This window comes from Gavialis gangeticus, unplaced genomic scaffold (assembly GCF_001723915.1).
Source record: "Gavialis gangeticus isolate Ggan-Ray unplaced genomic scaffold, GavGan_comp1, whole genome shotgun sequence".
Lineage (NCBI taxonomy): Eukaryota > Metazoa > Chordata > Crocodylia > Gavialidae > Gavialis > Gavialis gangeticus.
The window spans coordinates 124369044-124375166 of record NW_017729032.1 but is presented as its reverse complement, the minus strand read 5'-3'; the positions used below and the strand labels follow the sequence as shown (position 1 = coordinate 124375166).

Here is a 6123-nt window from a genome sequence, read left to right as displayed (position 1 = left end):
GTTTCAGGCTGGACATAAGGAAGAATTTCTTTACTGTCCGAGCCCCCAAGGTCTGGAACAGCCTGCCATCGGAGGTGGTTGAAGCACCTACATTGAACACCTTCAAGAGTAAATTGGATGCTTATCTTGCTGGGATCCTAAGACCCCAGCTGACTTCCTGCCCTTCGGGCGGGGGGTGGACTCGATGATCTTCTGAGGTCCCTTCCAGCCCTAATGTCTATGAAATCTATGAAAGACACAAATTTCCTACGTACAGATAAACAACAGAACAAAGTTTAGATCAGTATTTTATTGAACTAAAAGGACCTTTTGGGAACTTGACAGAATCTCTGATTATAGATAGGATTGTGTGTGGCATTGCAGACACTGCATTAAAAGAAAGACTTGTGCGTGAGAAAGACCTGTCCCTGGAAAAAGAGTGTTTAAATGTGCAGGGCAGCAGAAACCAAAGGCCCAGGCTGCAGACCTAAAAACACCAAAAAAGGGTTGTCCATGCAGTAGGCATGAAAGAATGTGGACAGAAGAATTTGATATAACAGTAAATATGGCAGAATCAAGCAAAATCAATGACTGGCTGAATTTTGCCAGTAGAAGTACAAAGAACAATGATTTAATTTGAATTGGAACTGGAGCTAAGATTAATATTTTACAAGAGCACGAATGTAGGAAATTAATACTAACACCAAAAATAAATCCACCAAACATCAAAATAACTAGCTATTTAGGAACAAATAGATCAGTGAAAGGGATGTGCATTGCTGGCATCCAATATAAAAACAGAGTATACAAACTCCTATTCACTGTGGTACTTAGAGGTGACAGCACTTTTGGATTTGGCAGCTTGTGAGAAAGCAAATCTAGTCAAGTGTGCACTTGCAATACAAAAACACAATACAACATTTACGCTTCCTGATGATCCTCTTGGCCATCACAGTGCAGATCTGGACTATCTTCTTAGGAAGAAATCAATTGTTCCAGAACATCAGAAGCAACATATCCTTGTGGAGGAAAAAATGTACTTACGGACACCAATGCAAATGCCATCATGCAGAAAGAGGAAATCATCTTTAACAATCTGTAGGTAATGAACTTTATGCCAGAAGAACAACTGCAAATAGTGCAAGTCATTTAGATCCCAATATAATAACTCAAGTCTATCAAGACTTGAAGGAAAAGCTTTCCTTAAAAACAAATGAGAAACTGAATCCAATACTTTGTCTGTCTGAAAAAGAACGTGAAACCTCCCAAAAGCACACTTGTTAAAAGGTGATAGGAAAGTGAGTGGTAAAGATTCACTTTAGAGTGAAGTGCTAGTAACCTCTCTGTAAATGGGTATTAATTGATTTTGGTGTTAACTGATTTTTGTAATTAGTGTTATGAGGGAAGACGAAATGATAAAAGTTATAATTTAGATATGCTCCCTAATTTAGAAGATAAAAACTCCCTTAGTTAGGGAGTAACCAGTTAGAGACAGACAACAGGTCTGCAGATATGTATGGCTGCACAAATTAAAGTATGTTGTTCTTTTCATTCATGTATGCCTGTATCTATTTAATCTGATGAGCACTAGAAAGGCAGAAGGTCATATTGTCTTTATCTTAATTTGAAAAAAGATTTTTTGTTGTAACACCTGCTGGAACAAGTTAGCTAACACATTCTAACACACTAGTGTCAGCAACATAGTGTAGATTTAAAATGTAGGCTGTATGGACCCTATACTATTTTAAATACTGTACATTTACTTGAATACAAGATGAGGTTTTCCCTGCAATCAGCCAGGGGGGAAAAAAGCCCCTTGTCTTATAACTGCATACAAGGAAATCTCACTCGGTACACTGTCTATTATTACACTGCTGCCAAAAGCAGCATGTGCTCAGCAATGGAAACCAAATATGAAGCTAATGCAGCCAACACTGTGTATGACTATAAAATACATAGCCCATATTAGGCAACATACTGACAGGGAACTTTTTTTTATTATTAAACTCAACAATTTATTTTACCCACCTCCCCAAAAACCTCTTATACATATTCACAAACATCAAAAATTATATCTTCCAACAAAGCCTCACAACATATTAATGCTTCTTCATCTCTTTAACAGTTTACAACAGGGGCGGGCAATTATTTCGGGTGCAGGGCCACTTAAATTTTGGCGAGCTGTTGGGGGCGGCATAGGTAGCCCCGCCCCTTGACATCTGCCCCACCCTCTGGTAGCCACATTGGGACTGGAAGTCTTGCCCCCAACCCCTGACCTTTGCCACCAGCACTCCCTCCCCTTGTCTTCCCCCCATCAAATACTCTTTTTGGGAGGGGAGGTTTTCATCTTAGAACCAGAGAAAAACCAAATCATACACTAGAAGTCAAACACCTACTATAATATATTTAAATTTTATTACAAACAGTATTTGTCATGACTTGTGTTTGTGTACTGTATATAGAAGGGACTGCATAAGAACTGAAGAATAAAGTCTCACTCTTTTAAATTGTGTGTCTATGATGAGGTGTGGGGTGTGGCTGGGGGTTCGAGGGTGTATGGTGGGGTGTGGTAGTGTTGGGGGTGGTGGTGAGAGGGTATGGTCGTGTAGGGGGGCATAGGGTATGTTGGGGTGTATGTCTGTATTGGTGGAGGTTGTAGGGGTAGGCCATATACTCCAGAATTTATTTGTACACATTAATCACACATGTAGATGTGCCCAGTTTGTATTATATGTAACTAGGTGCCAAAGTGATGCTTAAAAGTCTGTTGATGGAGAACCTGTGCTAAAACTTGCCAAAGCTTAAAAAAAACTGGAATATGTATCCATTCTGGATGACCGGAGTATATGTGTACTGCAGTATAACCTCATAAATCCGGCACGCTCGGGACCGAGCACCTGCCAAACTTTCTGGATTTTTAAAACCAGAGCAGTGGCTGGTCACGGAGCGGGGGGGCAGGGAAAGGAAGGTAGCAGCGGCCAGTCCTGGAGCAGCAGCCACCTGCAGAGTGGGGTGGGGGATGGTGGCAGCAGCTGCCACGTGCAAGCTTCCCCCTCTGCATCCTGGAGTAGCGGTGGGGGGAAGGGAGCGACGGCTGGTCCCAGAGCAGCAGCCGTACACAGAGCAGTGGCACAGGGTGGTGCATGGTGGCAGCAGCTGCCACGTGCAAGCTTCTGCCTCTGCATCCAGCACTAGTGTATTTTTAAAAAGTGCCGGATTTTTGAAAATTCTGATTTTTTATATCCAGATTTATGAGGTTATACTGCATATGCAAATTGCTACAGCCATGTTTAATTTCAAGGTTACTGTTTACAAGTTTGCTCCTCATTTCCACGTGCTCACAGAGAGCAGGGTCTGACGGTAAAGAGAGGGGGAAGCATCTGCCAGGGGAAAGAGTTTGGGGGAAGCAAAAAACTAAGCGGCTACCTGACCTCCCAGATTTATTTTCCCTGCTGTAGCAGTGGGAGGGGAATAAATTTAAGGCAAACCTCCAATAATTAGTCTCTATACCTGGAAAAGTACAGCATTTATAAATTTTTTCTTATACAGAATCTAATTATTGAGGTTTTGTCTTATAATCAGGGGTGTCTTCTATTCAAGTGAATACGGTAGCAGTTTCTAGATCAAATACAGTTTAATATCAACATTTCATTAAATATTACCTACTGATATAATTTCTGATTGAGAGGCTAGTTTGACTGTTACTGAAAGGGATACTTTTGAAGGCAAAGAATTAGATACCTAACTCCCACTGCTTTTCAGCAGAAGTTGGGCACCTACTTAGCTGCCTTCGAAAAAACCCTCCCATAAACTCTCTATATGTAATCACCACCCCTGCCCCTTGGATAGGAGTAATTGGCAGGCTGGATACATGCTGCAGGCTATATTTTGCCCACCCCTGCCCCAGCCCCAACCCCAGGGTGATGGGGAGGCTGTGTTTCCTGTCCCTGCCTGCAGGCATACCAGGGCTGACCCAGGACTGGTCCTGGTCTCAAGTCAGCAACAGGGAGGGAGGAAGAGCAGGGAACTGTAGGATACTGTTACGGGGAAGGTCTCTCAGATCTGTACAGATGTTAAAATGTGCAGGGGAAGCTTCCCAGGACAAAGTTGTGGCTGGCTTGAAACAACACTCCCTCCCCCTCCCCACAGTTGGCCATTTTTTTTAGAGGAACAAACAGCATGAATATGTGGCTGCCTGTTTTTGTCCTCCTAAACTCACAAATAAAATGTAACAAACGTAACCTCGATCTAAACCCTCAGTCTCAGAAAAGTCTTTCCCTGTTCTACAGTGATTTTGTTCAAAACTCTTTAGAAATTGAATCTCAGCCGTGTACCTAATTAAAGGGAGATAATGGCTAAAGAGACAAATAATCTTGGATAATTCCAAACATGCCGGATATTCTCCTTTCCAAGTTTCAAATGCTTAGCATTTTACCCGTCCAATGACAATTCAATGACCTGCAGCCAGCCAAAATGTGATCAAGAATCCAAGTTGGAGCTCACACAAGGAAGCAGAGCTGATTTATGCTCAGGTTCAAATCTACATTTTTAACTCTTATAACAGGAAAGTTCAAAACAAAACAAAACAAAAACAAACCACCACACAAAAACTATAAAATGCCTCTTAACAACACACAGGTGCCTGAAACCGGGGAGATTAACCTCTTTTTTCAAGAACTATTGGTTCTCAATGGGAGGGAGAGGAATGAGACAATCTTGCCACATTTTCAAAATGTTGCTGCTAAGCAAAAACAGCATAATGACTTACTACCTCCACAATATTTATGTGATGTTCCAGGTTGGTGGAGGGTTGTGTGTGGTGAACTGTTTTAGCAGAGTTCTTCAATGAAGAATGTTTATTATCAAGAAAAGAAAAACACAAATAATGACTCCAAGATCCCGTTCTGCCTCTGTGCTTTCAAGAGGGGAACTCCCCAGCCTTTATGTATGCTGTGGATTCCTTCTCCCAAGGTGCAGCACCCTGCATTTATCTACATTGAACCCCATCCTATTCTCATCCGCTCACTTTTGTAGTCTGTCTAAACCTATTTGCAGCCTCTCTCTCCCTTCAGGTGTGTCCACCTTGCCCCACATCTTAGTGTCATCAGCAAACTTGGCCAGCGTGCTTTCCACCTCCTTGTCCAAGTTGCTGATGAAGATGTTAAACAGTGCAGGCGCAAGGACCAAGCCCTGGGGTACCCCACTGCTCACATCTCACCAGGTTGAGTACAACTTGTCCACCACTACTCTCTGGGTGCGCCCCATCAGCCAATTTTTTACCCATCCAACTGTGTAGGCATCAATGCCACAGACACTTAAATTACTGATGAGGATGGGGTGAGAGGCAGTGTCAAAGGCCTTCTTAAAGTCTCTCTTACGCAGGCTCTCTCTGCTCGATTGGCTCCGAAGTGGAGTTTGATTCCCTCCCCCACAATCAAACAGTAAAACCCTGGGTCAGGGGGTTTGCTGTAACTCATGATACTTTCTGTGAAGTGCCATGAGTTACAGCAGGGAGCTGCACATCTGTCAGCACCCTTGAATACTGAGCCTTTGAAGAGCAAAGAGCTTGCAATACTGACACTGTACAGCAAGGAAGCCTCTCTATACACATCTCAGTGTGCTCTGCAGGCTCCTTCAGTCTGCCTGGCAGACTCAGCTCAGTCAGTGCACAGAGCACCCCTGACTGACTAACCCAGCCTGCCTGTTTCCCTGCAACACAATGCGGGGATTGTGAATGGGGCATGTTCTGTTCTCTGCTTGACTGGATCAGCAGAGTTCAGCAAGCCACACACCATCTCCCTGGGGGGTGGGAACAAGGCACCATGGGATAATAAAGAACTATGCTATGATTTCTCTCCGAAGAGAACATGTATAAACATTTTTTTGTCCTAGGAAGAACTCTCCTGGGAGTGTTTTAACCCTGATTGTTCCCAGGTTATAGTTTTATAGTTTCATAGTTTCTAGGGTCGGAAGGGACCTGAGCAGATCATCTAGTCTGACCCCCTGCCATGGCAGGAAGAGCACTGGGGTCAAACGACCCCAGTAAGGTGGTCATCCAACCTCCTCTTAAAAACCCCCAGGGTGGGAGCCTGCACCACCTCACTTGGAAGCTGGTTCCAGACCCTAGCCGCCCTGACTGATAAG

General features: G+C 43.4%; 1 protein-coding gene across 6 annotated transcripts in view; it reads right to left on the bottom strand.

Moving 5' to 3' along the window:
* The window catches only part of FARP1 (FERM, ARH/RhoGEF and pleckstrin domain protein 1), a 405781-nt gene that overhangs the window by 165293 nt on the left and 234365 nt on the right, over nt 1-6123 (bottom strand). The window lies entirely within an intron of this gene.